General features: G+C 32.9%; 1 protein-coding gene across 1 annotated transcript in view; it reads left to right on the forward strand.

Moving 5' to 3' along the window:
• The first annotated feature begins 1,659 nt into the window (after positions 1-1,659).
• The window catches only part of LOC130442602 (atrial natriuretic peptide-converting enzyme), a 51,230-nt gene continuing 36,296 nt past the window's right edge, over positions 1,660-16,593 (forward strand). Inside the window, exon 1 of the mRNA XM_056776873.1 lies at positions 1,660-1,821. The gene's annotated coding sequence lies outside the window, so the exon portion shown is untranslated. The remainder of the gene's footprint in view (positions 1,822-16,593) is intronic.

The following is a 16,593-nucleotide window of genomic DNA, read 5'->3' on the forward strand; positions in this document are numbered from 1 at the left end:
TTCTAGTTTTTCATTTGTTCCTCTGTTTACCTTTGATTTAAACAACCCATGGTCTTTGGTATCTGCACTAGTTCCAGATAGTTGATAAATACTGAATTTAGTAGAAGCATTCAACATTTTCCAAAATTCTTTATACAATTTTTAAAATTTCAATTAATTACAATCAAAAACTAATGCAACGCATTATTAGGCTCGGAGTGGAATCATTTGGGGCCTTCATCTAAAACTTGCAAATGGGCCCTATACTGAGGGGAAAATTAGGTGCTTGGTTTCACAGTTTTTTTTGGGTACCACAATCCTACAAATCACATGCTGTACAACTACCAACAATTATAACTAAGTTCAAAATGAAGTACACACCAAAGTATTGTTACGAAAAAGTTCGCGAAATGGGTCCGTAGGCCGGCCCTGTCCAGCTATATGGAATTGTAAAATTTGGTGGAGGCGCATATAGCTGTTCGTTTAATGTTCGAGTATAAACAATTTTTTTATAGCAAGCGGTTTATTTACATTGTTTCTTTCCAGGAAGGTCTAAATATTTATTTGTTATGTTTGTTTGTTGTTTGTTATGTGTATTGTATAGTGTGTAAATAAATTGAGAGAGTAAGAGACAGTGTTTATTAATTTACCCCACAAAGAGAAAGAGTGTAAAAAATACGAAAAACGTTACAGTATCAATGAATTATGTCGAAATGATTTGTGTGATAAAAATAATGAATAATACTAACATTTTTTTGATATCTTGTGTATTAGACATTAGTTTACAATGTTGTTATACTACATCATAAGGTTCTTAACTTAACTGAGATGATACGACAAGCAAGTCACTTGTTAAAGATAGTTTATCTATTATTTTAAAGACGAACTAATTTTGACTTGAGTACAACGTGTGATAAGACAAAATTTATATGGAGTTTAGATGGAGTAAGTTCATACAGAACAGAACAAGTACAGTGTCTATTTTCAGAGCAGTAAATGTGAGCTATCTTTTCTCCTTCTTCGGTTGGGTACCAAACGACTTCTCCGTCATTGCATCTGTCTCCGTAGTTCTCAGCTCTATCAACAATCGACTTCTTTCGACTTTACATAGGTTAGAAACACTATGCAGGACTTGTGTGTGGAATTAAGAATTCTTCGTCAACAATTGATACCTCGCTGCTCCTCTTTTTTAAATCTGTAAAACTTGCCATTGCTGGAGTTTAAATATTATTCAAAAATTACACAAACTAACTTCTAACAAGACAACATCAGAACTCAAAGTTCAGTTTAATTGAAATCTTTTTCAAACATATTTTCTAAGATGTTGTTTTGCTAACAGAACAACTTCAATGTCTTAAATTTCAATTATATTTTGTCAGGGAGAGAAAAGTGTGGTAAAAACGTGTAATAATTCGACACCTGATATTATATAAGAATAAGAAGAATTATATTACCACAAATATTATATCAAACATTTCTATATTAGTGAGATAATCAAATTATCTTTGTACGTGAGGGCTAATCCATATAATTTTTATAATTTTTGCGGCTTATGAATAAAGTTAACAATAAAACCAATACCGACCCAGTGATCTGAAACGTCAATCTAGTAAAATTGAAATCTGTATTAGGGAAACGGTGTCGTGAGTACAAGAAATTCTTCTGCAGATATCGCAAACTCAGACGTTCACCAGCTGACGAAGTAGTACCCGAAACGGTGATATTTGACGGTTAGTGTTACGGGCGAGTTTTAACGGAAAGTTCGATAGAAATCCGTGTTTTTGAGTGAATAAAAGGATATTTTTGAAACGAAAATATTTTGATTTACGTCCATTTTTGTAGGTAGGAATAATTTTCTATTTTCATATTTATATTAATAGGTTGAATTTATGTTTAAAATAAATGTTTAATGATAATTTAATATAGTTAATTCTGTTACTAATAGAGATACAAACAAAATTTTATTCGAAAATAACAAATTAAGAAAAAAATACTTGACAAAATAAAATATATATATATATATATATATATATATATATATATATATTAAATGCAACTTAGCTATTATAAAAGCTTTTATGCTATTATAAAAATAAGATGCATCATCAGAGTCAAAAAAGTTCGTACATCGTATGTTTAATTTTATCATCGCTGTCAAATTTTTCACCCCTTAATCAGTTTTGAGCACAAAAAATAGTCGAACAGTGCAAAATCAGGGATGTATGGTAGGCGTTCAATTTCTGCGATGCCATATTCGTATATAGAAGCTTGGAAAGCGAAGTAGTGTGGACTGGAGCATTGTCATGAAGGAAGTCCATACCTCGGCTGATTTTGATAATTTTTTGAAGCCTTGGTAAGTCTAAATGTAAAGTGTATTGAGATTTGACACTGACGCGTGCATAAAGATTTTTGCGAACGTACTCAATTTACTTTATGAAACTAAGAACTCATGAACCGTATTACGTGTCTTACGTAAATTGAGAATTATGGCGTCTAAAATTTGAAAACAACAGAAGTAATATTATATATCAAGTACCTCGTACTAATTATGACGCTGTCGACATAGGACAGACATCTTAGTATTTAGAAAATAGTCTAAAGGGTCATCAATAAGATCAAAAAAATAAAGCTGCATTAACAAACCACGAAACATCAAAAAAACATAAATCCAAAGATTCAAAAATTCTTGGAAAGGAATCTAATACATAGAAAAGAGAATTTTTAGAAATGGTTCACATTCATTAGAACGAAAAAACTATTAAATATAGAGAAGACCTAAATAATTTAAGTAAAATTTATAGCTCTATTTTGTAAATTTTAGTACAACTACAAATAATTTAATTGGTGGCTGCTACATATTTTTGAAACGTAAAAGCTAAGGAATGAATTAATCATTATAATTAATCTTTCATGTTAAAACAAATTTATATTTTGATATTCATGATGTAGGTGATTTATTGATTAATATAAATTCGCAAATTGTTGAAATCCTCTTGAGGTCTGAGAATAGGAACAAATCTCTGGGTGCCAGATCTCGAAGTTTATGTGGATGCAGTAGCAATTCGTGAAATTTGGTTATAGTTTTTTCAATTTGTGATAACAGTGCATTGTCGTGATAGAATAGCACTTTTTTCTACTTAAAATGGAGCAGTTTTCCCGCGATTTCGTTTTTTTAAAAACACTAATAACGGTACGCAATAGCTGCTGTTTTCGATTTTTCTATTTTTACGTTAGATGATAAAATAAAATGCCTATAGGGACGGGCTTTTCTCACGAGTAAGTGATGGGTTTTCCAATAAGGGGTGTTATTTTGAACAGCCCGCTATTTCGGTAAATGTCACTTTTGAAACTGTCATTTTTTGACATTTGACAAGTAGAAACTACGCCATTAATAAAAATGGAACGATACACGCTTCAACGACGCATTGAAATTATTAAAATTCACTATAAAAATGGTGAAAGTTTGGCAGAGACGGTTCGTAAAACTTAAATATTTTTGGGTCGACGTGAAGCACCTTCTCGGACCGCAATACAGAAATTGGTGGAAAAATTTGAGCTGTTAGGACAAGTTGGTGATGTGAAGAATAAAACCCGTGCACGTCGCTCAAGAACAACTGAGAATATAGCTGCTGTACTCCAAAGTGTTGAAGAAAACCCAGGTTTGTCCATTCCTCGTCGTTCTTTGGAATTAGCCATTCCACAAACGTCATTACACCGTATTTTGCATAAAAACTAAAAACTCACCGAAAAATCATCTTAACTGATGAGGCCCATTTCTACCTTAGTGGTTACGTCAATAAACAAAATTGTCGAATCTGGGGCTCGGAAAACCAAAGAGTTATTGTTGAAAATCCTCTCCATCCTCAACGCGTGACTGTTTGGTGCTGTTTATGGTCTGGCTGTGTCATTGGACCTTACTTTTTCGAAAATGAGGCTGGTGCACAGTTACGGTGAATGGATTGCGCTATCGAGAGATGATTAATGTTTTTTTATGGCCGGAATTGGATGGTATTGATTTGGAAAACGTTTACTTTCAACAAGACGGCGCTACGTGCCACACAAGCAACGAAACCATCGATCTTTTACGGGAAAAGTTTCCGGACCGTGTTATCTCTCGAAGAGGTAATCACAATTGGCCACCGAGATCTTGTGATTTAATACATTGCGACTTTTTCCTTTGGGGCCACGTGAAAGATAAGGTCTACGCCAACAGTTCAGCATCGATTCAAGACCTCAAAGATGGTGAGGCTATCGAGGACATAGGGCAGCCGCTTTGCAATTTGGTTACGGAAAATTTCATGAAAAGGATATGGTCCTATAAACGCAGTCGTGGCGGCCATTTGGCTGATGTTGTGTTCCATTATTAACGGCATACCTTCCTCTTTATAATGAAATAAACATCCGATCATTTATCTCAAAAAATGGCATTTTTCTTTGAATATCAAAATAACACCTCTTATTGGAAAACCCGCTATGATACCTCAAAAGACTAATGCTACCACCGTGCCAGACGCCTTGTGCGTCTTTCCACGCTTTGGAGCCGGCTCATCACTTGTAGTTTACTCGTTTGACTATCGATTGGACTACGTTGCGGTACCCACATTTTTCAGAGGTTTCACATACCCCAATATTTATTCACCATATGTCAAACACGTTCCTTTAGGGAAGCAATGCTTTATCAACATACCAAATTCTTTACCATCCATTCTTTTAAACTAACCAAAGCTGCTTTGCTCAAACAGCTTAACTCACAAACTACTAGTACGACAGTTGTCAAATTGATATATGTGTGTTTTGAAGGTTTGAACTAACTGATAATTATTTGGATTTAATAATAGTAGCCTCATCTAAGTGTCAGCCTACGAATTTAAATACTTGTCCTATTCTACAACTTGTATGTGGAACTTTTATATCTCATTCCTTGTTTGAATATGGAAAACACTATAAATATATCAACATTTTGTAAGCAATAATTTGTGCCTTTATAAATATAATTATAATTCTGAATTTTTCAAAAGAATAAATATTGTTTGATGCTAATTTGATTCTTAAAATATGATAATGATAACTTCCTCACAATCTCAGTAATAATGTCAATTTTTGTATTAATAAATTTTAATATTTATCATTATGTTAATTTGCACACATGCTTTTTTATTGACATAAATTGACCTTGCCAAATTCATCAAAATTCCCCTCCTATAAAATAGTAACTACCTGTCTCTCAAAGAGGTGTGGTATTAGTAATCAATACATTTATAGATAAAATGAACATAACTTTGTTTTTAAACTAACACGAGACGCAAGACTTTCTCTAACAAAGAAAAGGTCAAAACTACTGCAGTTACATTATTGTATATAACTTATGTTAACATTTTTGCTATTTCGTTTTCAAACGCAAACTTCGATCAAAACGTGACTTCATGCAATGTGTGTCAACAGACTGTTGAAATCAATAACAAGAATTTGAAAATTTTGCAATAAATGACATTGTGTCGAATTCAGTAATGTATATTTGTTTTTTTCTAAAGTTACACCTGTTTTTAGACAACAACGCAAAACGAGTTTAATGTATCAAATAAGAAAATTTATATATGTCATTGACAAATCTGATATCGAATCGAATTAATAGATTAGTTGCCTCATGAATATCCAAAGACATTCTGTTACACCATACAAAAATTGTCTGATCTTAATTGTTAGAATCTAACTTTCAATTTACGAAAAAAAAACCACATACATAAAAACAGTTTTGAAATGGGGGTGGTTTACCAGAGATTTTGGGGCTCTTCCTACTCTTAGTGTCAGTAGAAAAGGAATAACGGTTTAATTTCATCACATACTAATAGGTATTTACATTTTTAAAAGTTAAAACCACCTGTCACCTTTCCTGCTACAAAACAAAGTCCAATTGAAATCAAAGAAAACTCATTCAACACCTAAGCTAATTCCCATTCAAAAATACCAGCTGTGGTGTAAAGAAATCTTTTATCCATAGTTTTTTGTGAATTTTGTGAACTTATTTGTTCGATTTTAGACTTTATTATTTACTCATTGCTTCTTAAAGAGTTGCTACTAAAAGAGGTAGGAAATTTCCTCCTGGAAACACGGCTTTGTGCGTTTTTTCCACTATGCAGTGTCTTAATGTAGGCAAGCGGTAAATAAAATCTGAAGTGCAAGTACATTGGACACTTGTGGAAAATAAAAAACATGATTCTGACTAAAGTTCTTTCCGTCTAATGAATAGGGGTTAACTTCATCTAAAGCTTTAAGATTGTCCTTATAGTTACTAGGGATAAATAGAGATCAAAAATCTGGCGAGTATTGTGTGTGAGGCAGTACTCAAATTAATAAATTTTTTCTTGAACTGTCTTTGTGTGGAATAACCCCTTTTCTATTAACAAATAAACAAATAAACCTGTTATTGCAGTATTTTTTGATGGAGATAGCCACTGGCTTCAAACAGTTCATGAGATACTCAATCATCATCTGCTGCAGATATTCTTGGATGGTCGACTAAAGTTGGTTAAGGATTTTGAGATGTCTAATACATTTCCATTTCTGCCTTTAGCATGTCGTTGTTTAACGTTGTTGATCGGCCTTCCTAATCGATAGGATTCAGAGACTAAAAATTATTTAATCTAAACTTCTAGTAACATGTCAATGCTCTGCATACCCCGTAAAATATATGGGCGTAACTATAAAGTAGAATGATAAGGTATAAATCTTGAATCGAATTGATGAATTGTGTGATGTTCAAATTGGAATTGGAGTACTTAATATATAATTTTCTACCCTCAGGGGATGTAATGGGTCAATTCTTCATTTAGGATTCTAGTTTTATTCTGTCATTTTCGAATCGAAGAGCCACATATTAAATGAATATCAGATGTGAATTTTGAAGACAAAAATTAATTTCATAATCTAGAAGAAATTATAATTTTACGAAAATAGGTTGGAAACCGCTTATTTTTTGAAACATTTTAAGCAATGAAGCTACCTAAATGTCTAATTGTCAAGGATCATAAGAACATCCAGTATTACACTATTTTTGAGCTAAAAGGAATACTCTACGCGTCCTGAATTCTATAGTCAATTCTTAATAATTTTTTGACACTAAATACATTGTTACATTTCTAGAAGCAAACAGTTTTCTCAAAATATAATAATATCTCTTAAAAAATGAACGATATTCTTTTATGTCAAATATTATTCTACATTTTGATCCACTTGGATAAATGTGGTGAGCAGAGGCGGACTAACAGGAGGGCGGAAGGGGCTGAACGCCCCACAATTGTGAGTAGTTTGGAACATTTTCAAGATCCAACAAAAGAAAGATCAGGAGCAAGCCTGCTCTTGCCGGCTATTTATGATTTTATATATCTAACCTACGAGTATATACAATTCTGGCTTTCTATACTGGAGGAAGTAAATTTAGTTCATCAATATTTGCAGTCTCCAAAAATGATTCTGGATACAGGAATCACTAAACTAAACGCCTTGAATGAGTATTTAGTGATCTAACGAACCACGATTGTAGACAGTGTTGTAACTTTTGTCATGCAATGACATGGACATAAAAAAAATCAATAATATTTTCCAAATTATTGAAACAAAGTTTATGCTAGAAGCTTCAGATGACGCTCTGGCTGTAGCAGTTGACAATCTGATACAAGAGACAAGAGTTCAGTAAATTAAAGGCACGAAACCACATATAAAACGCTTCAAAAAATAGAAAAAATTATCTTTGATTTATTTGATCTAATTATTTTTGTGATCGATTCGTATTTTAATTTCTTCACCCATATCCATTCCATATTGTAGGTAGATATGTTTATTTAGCCTAAATAATTCAAGTCAAATTTAAATTTCACTTGCCAGATTCTACCGAAATAAACATAAACACTTATTTATACATACAAATGTGAACTAAATAAAAAGTTTGTAAAACTATATTTTTTAAAGCTGGGGGCCTCATTCAGCTTTGCCGCCCCGAGCTTCTGACGGGCTTAGTTAGCCACTGGGGATGAGTAATCAAACAACGAATTCTTTCGGTATTTTTTATACATACATTTTGACCAACGAGTTGGAACACCCTTTTTAAACATTTCGTTCAGCAGTTTTAGTTGCCGAGCTGTTAACAAAAATTAATAGGAACCGAACTCTTCTCGAAGATATAAAGTAGGAGACCCCCGAACCGTAACAATACGTTATAACATCCACTTTGAAAATAGAAGATGTTCAAAAAACTAATATAATGTGATATCTAATAATGTAAGGAAAATCTACAGCTTGTGACTAATAGATAACAGGATCGTGTTTCTCTACATGTTATTAGTGGTCGATTATTGCCTGCATTTGTTACCGTCGATTCGGCTTCTGGTTTCTTTCTCTGAATCATTTCCTCTATGATGATGTTTTAAAAGACACATGTTCATCTTGATATATTTCTCAAAATACCTAGATTTTGTATAGCCGATAATAAATAAAACCTGCTTAGGGGCTTCGTCTAGTTGATCCTCAACTATTCTCTTCAGCTTTTTCTCTAGTATGTTTTCATATACCTTAGAGCCAATGCTTGATAAGGTAATGACTCTATAATTTGTGCAAACCGTGGTGTCTTCTTTCGTAAGTATCGGATTCAGAACTCCTGTCTTCCAGTTCTCGAAGACTATGACCATTTTCCAAGCTTCATTAAATATTCTCAATAGCAATAATTTTCCATATCTACTTAGATTTATTATCATTTCAGGTTATGCCCTGCCCATATAACTCTCTTTAGTTTTTCTATGCTTTCTTAATACTCTCCATTGTCATTAGTTTTTGTCTTTTGTTATGCTCCGTGTATTCTTCTCCTTTTTCTTTCTGTGTGTAATAATAATCGGTAGTTCGTAGAAGTATTCCTTCCACGTTGCCTCATTCCCTAGTCATCTGTTATTATTTCGACGTTTGTCTCCTTTATTGTTTTATTTCATATTGTTCATATTTTATCTTAGATTCTTTCTTGTTTTATGAAAATGCTTTTGCTTTACTTTTGCATCTTCCTCCATTTTACGTCCAAATTCCTCCCTTGATACTTTCTTATATTGTTTCACTCTCCTTCACTTTTGTTCTTTTTATTCATATTTTGGTCGAGTTATTTTCATAACGTATAAATTATTGAAAAAAATCTTTTGTCTTAATTCAGTAGAATAAAATGAATATTTTAATTTCGTTGAATCAGAGCCATACTAACAAACTTTAGAGTAGTGTAACTATTTTTGTTTCACTAATAATATTCCTTATTGTATAGAGTTTTCTTTTTATTTGAAAATTGTTTACGGTCACACTACAATCATATACATAATGATATATCATTATTATTGTTTTAAATCACCGTTTTTACACAAATGTGAAACAATTATTATTTAAATGCAATATTTATTACCCTCAAGGCACTACAATTTCTAAACCGTTATAAATTTATTAATAATAAATTGAAATTATAATTTCCTCATTTCACGAGAAAACTTAACAATCCAAATAGAGTAATCTATTATTAATACTTTTTATCATTGTCGATAACTATCACTTTATGATTTACTAACAATATTATCTCTAGATTGGAAATCGGAACTTTTACTTTTCAATTTTTTCACCTAAGTAACACAGCGCCAATTAAAATTTCAAACGACAAAAACAAAGCTACTATAAATAAAGTGAAAGTACGATATGAAAAGACGTTTTTGCTACAAATCAATTTTGATCTCATTAAAAACATAACAACTACAGAAAGTATGTTATCTTAAGACAAGATATGTTGTTAAAGAATTAATATTTCAGTTATCACTTTCCGTTCAGTATTAAATTGATGTTTATTCGTTACTTTGTTTACCCTGAAATCCTGGTATTTAGGATAGGTACTTGTAGGGGTGAGTTTTGCGAGAAGGGGCTTTGGGAATTTTTGAATCATACCATCTTAAACCAACAAATTAGCAACAAAATATGCCGTCAGGCCTGTATTCGTAGCTTTTTTCGTTACCGAAACGGCACAAATAACAAAATTAATTTTTGGGCAACAAATTATGGGCTCAGTCCGTATCGTGCCCTATGAAATGGCTGCCGCAGTTTAATATACGTGGCGTTTATCAACAGTCTGATACGAACTTGGATGACGGTTAGCTACGTCCGATGTCTGAAGTGCGGAACGGAAGATGTCTATCCACTACACTCTTGTTTTTTAGTTTTTAGCTATAAATAAACATTGTGCAGCTGAAACAACGTTGTCATGTCTCACCCAGTAGAGAAGCGACATCTGCTGACATTGTTGTTATATATATGAAGGCGTAGAAGAACACAATAGTAGTGGATACTAATTGAAAGAAAGAAACTAGGGTATTTTATATGTTGTATGATTAATTTCGACAGCACGATAAAATTCAACTATTAACAATAACAACGCGAGCTTTTTTTTCAATCAGTGCGTACTGTGACTAACACTATAGATAGCAGAAAGTCGTAAACTTTCTTGGATTCGATCTAGCGAACCCTCCTATGTGGTCGTGATAACGGATCTCGGAAGTTGTGTGAACAAGCATCAACTTCGGTCCGTCATGTCATCTCGGAACTCAGAATCGGATGCAAAGGACACATCACCTTAGATGCTTAACATCAAGAAAAATATTTTAAATATTAAATTCCATTGTTATCCACTAGTTTTTGTGATTTTCTCTCGTATTCATCTGAGTCCGGAAACATAACGTTTTTTGATAAGAATAAACTTAAAATTCGATAAACCTATTCTATAAATAAATTGTTAGTTTAGTTGTGCAGAATTTGCAAATTCATATCTAAACCATTTGGAAGTGAAATATTTACATATTCCAGATTATTTCATTATTGTATAATTTCTCCTTTCTCTTATGCTGGCTGTTAATACTCCTCATTCTATTTTCAAAATTATTCTTAATAGTTTATATTTAATACTAAACAAATCTTCCTCAATATAGCTGCTAACGATTTTTCTAGTAATTCTTGATATTAGTGTCCTTCTTAGTATGTAATTCCGAATGGTAACGACTCAAAAAAAACTGTCTGTGTGAGTTTTTAAAAAAGCCAACGACTCGATCTCTTATTTGATCATTTTTAGCCTTGATAAAGATCAAATAACAGATGTTCGTACTAGCTCCAGAATATATTTACAATTCTAATAATTTCCAAATATTATCTGTGTTTCGTTTTTTCCCCCAAGTTTTTTCCCAACGACACTGATAAGGTCATTTTTGATTTCAGCCACCCAAATATTTGACAGTCGTACACTCTTCTTATATTTGCGTAGGCGTATGGCCTTTCTGAAACAAATATTCAATGATTGCTCGATACTCATTTTTTTCTATTTTCAGAAAATACAAACATAACCCCTATCCCAAGTCGTCTAAATGACCTCCAAGGCCTCTTTGTGACTGTACCATTGAACCAAACAACTCCACAGCTAAGGGAACTCTTCTCACCCTCTGGCTCGCCAATAGACGGCTCCTTGCCTCAAAGCCCAAAAGAAAACTCCCCTATCCGCCTCTTCGATTGATTGTGCAACAGCATAGTTAGACCTCCCTGAAATCTACCTCAACTTCTTAGATGGTTTTCTCAGAGCCATTAGATAAAACTTTACCATTAACACTTCTTTGAACGTCGGTATTGCAGATTTTCTGTGGTTTTCCTGTAAACTGGTGACCAGTCCACCAGCCAAATGGCTGATGATAGGGAATGCAGCTGTAGCCTACCCCCCAGTTAAATTAAAAATAAAGAAAATTAAATTGAAAAAACAAGCAAAAAAATTTCAAAATATCTCCAAACTGGAAAGAATAGTTTTTTTATGGAGCATTCGTTTTTTCTTCTACGAGCCACGTTTGGTCGTCCGTTTTTTTACTTTTTTCAACCTGAAGTAGTGTAATTACAAACCTTTCACCACAACCTCAGCCATGCAGAGGAGCATCCCCCATATCAGGGCCAATTCCAATGAACCTCTCTATAAAAAATTTCATCATCCTATCCAAAATATACCCAACGAATCTCTCTCTTTATTAACATCTTCCTCACATATTGTCCACTATGAGCGAACAAGTTAATATAAAATATGAAGACAAAGTAAAGATTTTTCGATCTTAGCGATTCGCACGAGTCTCGGAATTTAGAAACAAAATGTATCGCATTTGTCCTGAAACATGAATGTCTTCATCTTGTTTTTGTTTTGTCTGCTTGATCTGGACTAGAAAGAAAACATAGTTTGTTCTGTGATTCAAATTCATACAATTTACTTTTTGAACACGTTCATACTATTCAAAGTGCGAACAGTGTTCATTGTTTTCTGTAGAACTCACCCAGGAATATGATTGTAGTTCATCATGTTATCAATGTTACATACACATCATTTCTCTTATTACACACAGAGATTATTGTCAGACAAAAGTGGTCGGCTCCTTTCAATGGCTTATTGAAACTAACAATAATTTCATGGCCTACCTAAGAGATAATAGAATAAAGCTAAAAGTTTCATTTCCAATTTATTTTTGATTGTGTGAACAGAGTTTAATAATAGCGTACAAAGAATTATGGAGCAGAAATATTATATTGTTAGTTAATTATTATAATAGTTAATTTACTTATAAAAGCGTAAGACTGATAAATCATAACCATTGCAAAATCCATATAGGATGAACCAAATAATATTAAAATAGAGATAGAGAGAGAAATAATTTATTATCAAAAAATTGTTACAATTTGTAGGCAGACAAACATAAAAATAATTAAATAAAGATACAAATAAAATTTGTATATAAGTCGTATGTAAGTCCATAGCAAAAACTAAATCAGTATACAGCATGCTCGGAATTAAATATTATCATTAGATTAGAAGTCGTTTACAGAGTAAATATGCCCTCAAATTTTTATTTCAATTGGCAAGTGATTGTGCATTTTTTGCTTTGTAAAATATTGAGCCCTTAACTAATTCTGAAGTGGAGTAGGAAGGTAAAGGTCGTGCTCCGCGTTCCTAAGTCGTTGAGAGTAGAAAAATGTTTTGAAGATATTTATAAAGAACAGATTTTAAAAAGGAAATTTTTTTTAAACTTATGTAAAGTAAACTCATGGAATTCGCACAATTGGTTCATTGAAAAAATTCGATTCCAGCTCCTTTATGCTTCGAGATTCGAGATATGGATTAATATCAGCATAAATAAAAAGAATGGAGCTTGTTTATCAGGGATCAAAATGGAGTTTGAAGACAGTTTCAGTTCATAACGATGATATACTTGCTTATTTGCCTGTAGTTTCTTTTCAAAAACAAATTCTGAACTAACAAATATACTTGAAATACATAGAGGTAGTTTCATCTTTGTATTTTTTTATGTAAAAAGCACAATCCTTTTACACTAGAGTAATTCGAGTAGTGCCTACTATGTGGAAATACCCGTGGAAATTGATCTTGAACTTCTGTAGAGTTCGGCAACGATGTGCCTTGATAGCTGATTCCACAGACCAGCACTTCTCCAAGGATATGAGTACTGATAAATTGAAGTTCTGGGCGACTGAAGGCGAACTCTGTGTTCATGAGCTACGTCTGCATGTCGAGTAGGTCTTGTAAAAATTGCTCTAGGCGGGATTATGCTAGAGAGCTCGGAAGGGCATTTGTTGTGGTGGTAACAGTTAAATGGAGTCAGGTCGGCGAGTTTTCTTCTATTCTCTAAGCAGTCCAAGTTTCTGGATCTCAACTCTGGATCGCCTATAAGTTTAACTGCTCATTTCTGTATTAAGTCAAGCATCTTCAGGGTATGCTTGGAAGTCAAGCTTCAAATATGCGAGCAATATTCCAAATATTAACGAATCTGGATCTTGTAGATGATTAGAAGCTGTTGCAGGGTGTAACGCTTTTCTGTCTTAAAGATTGTACCAAGTTATTGTAAAGCTGCCTTGGCTAAATCTACTACGTGACTATGCCAGGACATATTGTTCTCAACCTCAACACTCAACAAGCGAATTTGCGATGATGATGATATTGAGCTGCATTACCAGCCTTCTTTGTTAAAATAGCAGCCTGGGTCTTTCTGCATTGAACTCAATCAAATTACTTCTACCCCACTCCAGAATGTTTTCAAGATTGGTATTGATAGTGGCGATCTGTTGCTGCCTACTGATTTTGGTCTTAGCCGAGTTTATCTGGGCGGTTAATTTGGACGAAACCAGTGTGCTATCGTCGGCTAAGCTACGGATCGGGTTTGCAAATTGTCGAGTAGATCGTTGAAGTGCAGGAGAAAGAGAGTAGGTAACAAGATGCATCCCTGGGGAACACGAGCGTTAACCTCAAACCTTTCCGAGGTCTCTCCATCTATAACGATCTGGATGGATCAATCTTCGAGAAAGCTACTAAACCAGCCGATAAGTGAGGAAGATAAACCGTACGATCTTAATTTATTAAGAATCTTCAGTCCTTAAGTTGGTAACATAGGCCACGAGGTCCACTATTGATCTATGATTTTGTGATGTTAAACCTCAGTTATTTTTCTAGTTTTTACTGTGTCTAGGTACTCTTCCTAATTCCTCAAGCGTTTGATAAAATTTAAAAACCTCCAAATAAATAGGATAATTTGGCGTTTTTGAGTTCGGGAAATCGATTTACCGAGGTCTCAGTTATTGAATATTAATACTTTATTTTATCAATAATTGGATTGGTCGAATTCCAATCCAGATTTTTGAACTTGATTTTATGAATTACACGAAACCGTAGTTGTTTTAGATTATAAAAAATATTACATTTCATACATAAAAATGTAGTATATATAGTAAATATAACATGATAGAAACTAATTTAAACTTAACCCAATCAGAAAATGAATGCGTGCTCGGCCTATTTAACTACATCTAGAGACAATTTCCAATTCGAATGTAAATATAAGTTGAATAAATAAAAACGTAGGCAATAATCGGCTTTGACTTTTTCCCTACTGTACGCGTTCCATCTGTTCAGCCACGTCCGCATCTTCTAAAAATAGACCCCTCGAAATAAAAACTTTTTTTCAATTTATCAATCCAGTTAAAAAGGCCGAAATGTATGTTAAGCAGTGAAAAGGAAATTATGATTTTGTGATTGCAAATGATTATTGGGATAAAAGAGCACGTTCAGATCACTTTATAAAACAAAATTGGCCTTTTTGGCCAAAAAAATATTAAAAAGAACTATTAGTACAACCTGAGGAATGCACTCTCTAAAGAAGGACCTGGATTTTGGTTTATTGACACAAAACTTCCAATAGCAAGTGAGTAGGAAATTGAAGAAGGTATCATTGGACCCGACCAAAAAAATTTGTCAAAGATCCTACTTTTTATTGAGCTTCGGTCCTATTGAAATACACGGTTGAGACAAAAAATTTTACTTATTATATATTATAATATTAAAAATTTTGTACTTATAAATCACTGCTGCTGGATTTTATCACAAATACAATGTTTTTTTACGGATAATAAGTACAGTAAGTGATGATTACGGTGCAAGATTTCATCAAGAAATTGCAGAATATGAGAAGCCTTATTAGAACAGATATGGTAGCCAGCCATGCTTGCAGATTACTGTTGAAGCCACTATGACTATGAGAGAAAAGCTAATCGTTCCAAAAAATTGTTTGCTAATACAGATTAGAAATTTATGTCACTACTTTAAAGATTTTTAAGTAAAATCCATAAATATGTTTCACAACTAAACTTGAAATGATATAAAATTTTATTACAATATTTGAAATAATTTTGAGGTGGCGATTCATAGTTACGTATTGTGAACTCAATGAAAAAGAAAAAAATACTTCGGTACATTGTGTAACTATTACTCGTTAACACAATATTAAAATTTTTCATGTAATGATGTTTGTAAATTCTTGTAACCAAAATGATTAAAAATGCTCCCTTATAGCAAAGGAGATATATCCAAAATATCAAAAACCAGTAATGTGTGTCGCTAAATGGTAATTTTAAGGTTTGTTTGCAGATTCAATTAGGATTTTATACGCTGTACGCTTGATTTAGTTTGCTAACGAGATATCGATTTGCGTAGTAAGTTGGTTGCAATTTCAAGAAAATGATAAAAAGTTATACGTAACTATCGTTATACAACTAATGCCTAATACCGTTAATATTTATCTAATAAAAGTATTTGTGTACGACTGTACTATAAAAAATTAAATATACACGTGCTTCTTCAAGTATAATAATACCTAGTCTTCACTAGTGTTTAATTATTCATTGTACACTATACAACATCTCACTCAGGATGTATGACCTTCAGTGCTTGAGACGGGGTTTTGGATAGTGTCCTGGAAACATATGCGTTCGTCCAAAATACACGTGCCGAAATAGAGTGGTATATAGCAGCAAAACCCCTTGGTAAACGGCAGATGTGAAAGCTGCAGAAATGTACGGAATCAAGAAGCTATTTGTTTCTTTTAATAAAATTATAGTACCCCGTTCACTTTTTTTCGTTATCCTAGCTGAAGAAACATTAACTACAAATTTCATAGATTTTCTTTGGCACTACAATATTCACAAATACTTATTAATTCACGTATTTTTTTATCTCATTTTCAAAGCTAATAT

Source organism: Diorhabda sublineata, chromosome 4 (genome assembly GCF_026230105.1).
Source record: "Diorhabda sublineata isolate icDioSubl1.1 chromosome 4, icDioSubl1.1, whole genome shotgun sequence".
Taxonomy (NCBI): domain Eukaryota; kingdom Metazoa; phylum Arthropoda; class Insecta; order Coleoptera; family Chrysomelidae; genus Diorhabda; species Diorhabda sublineata.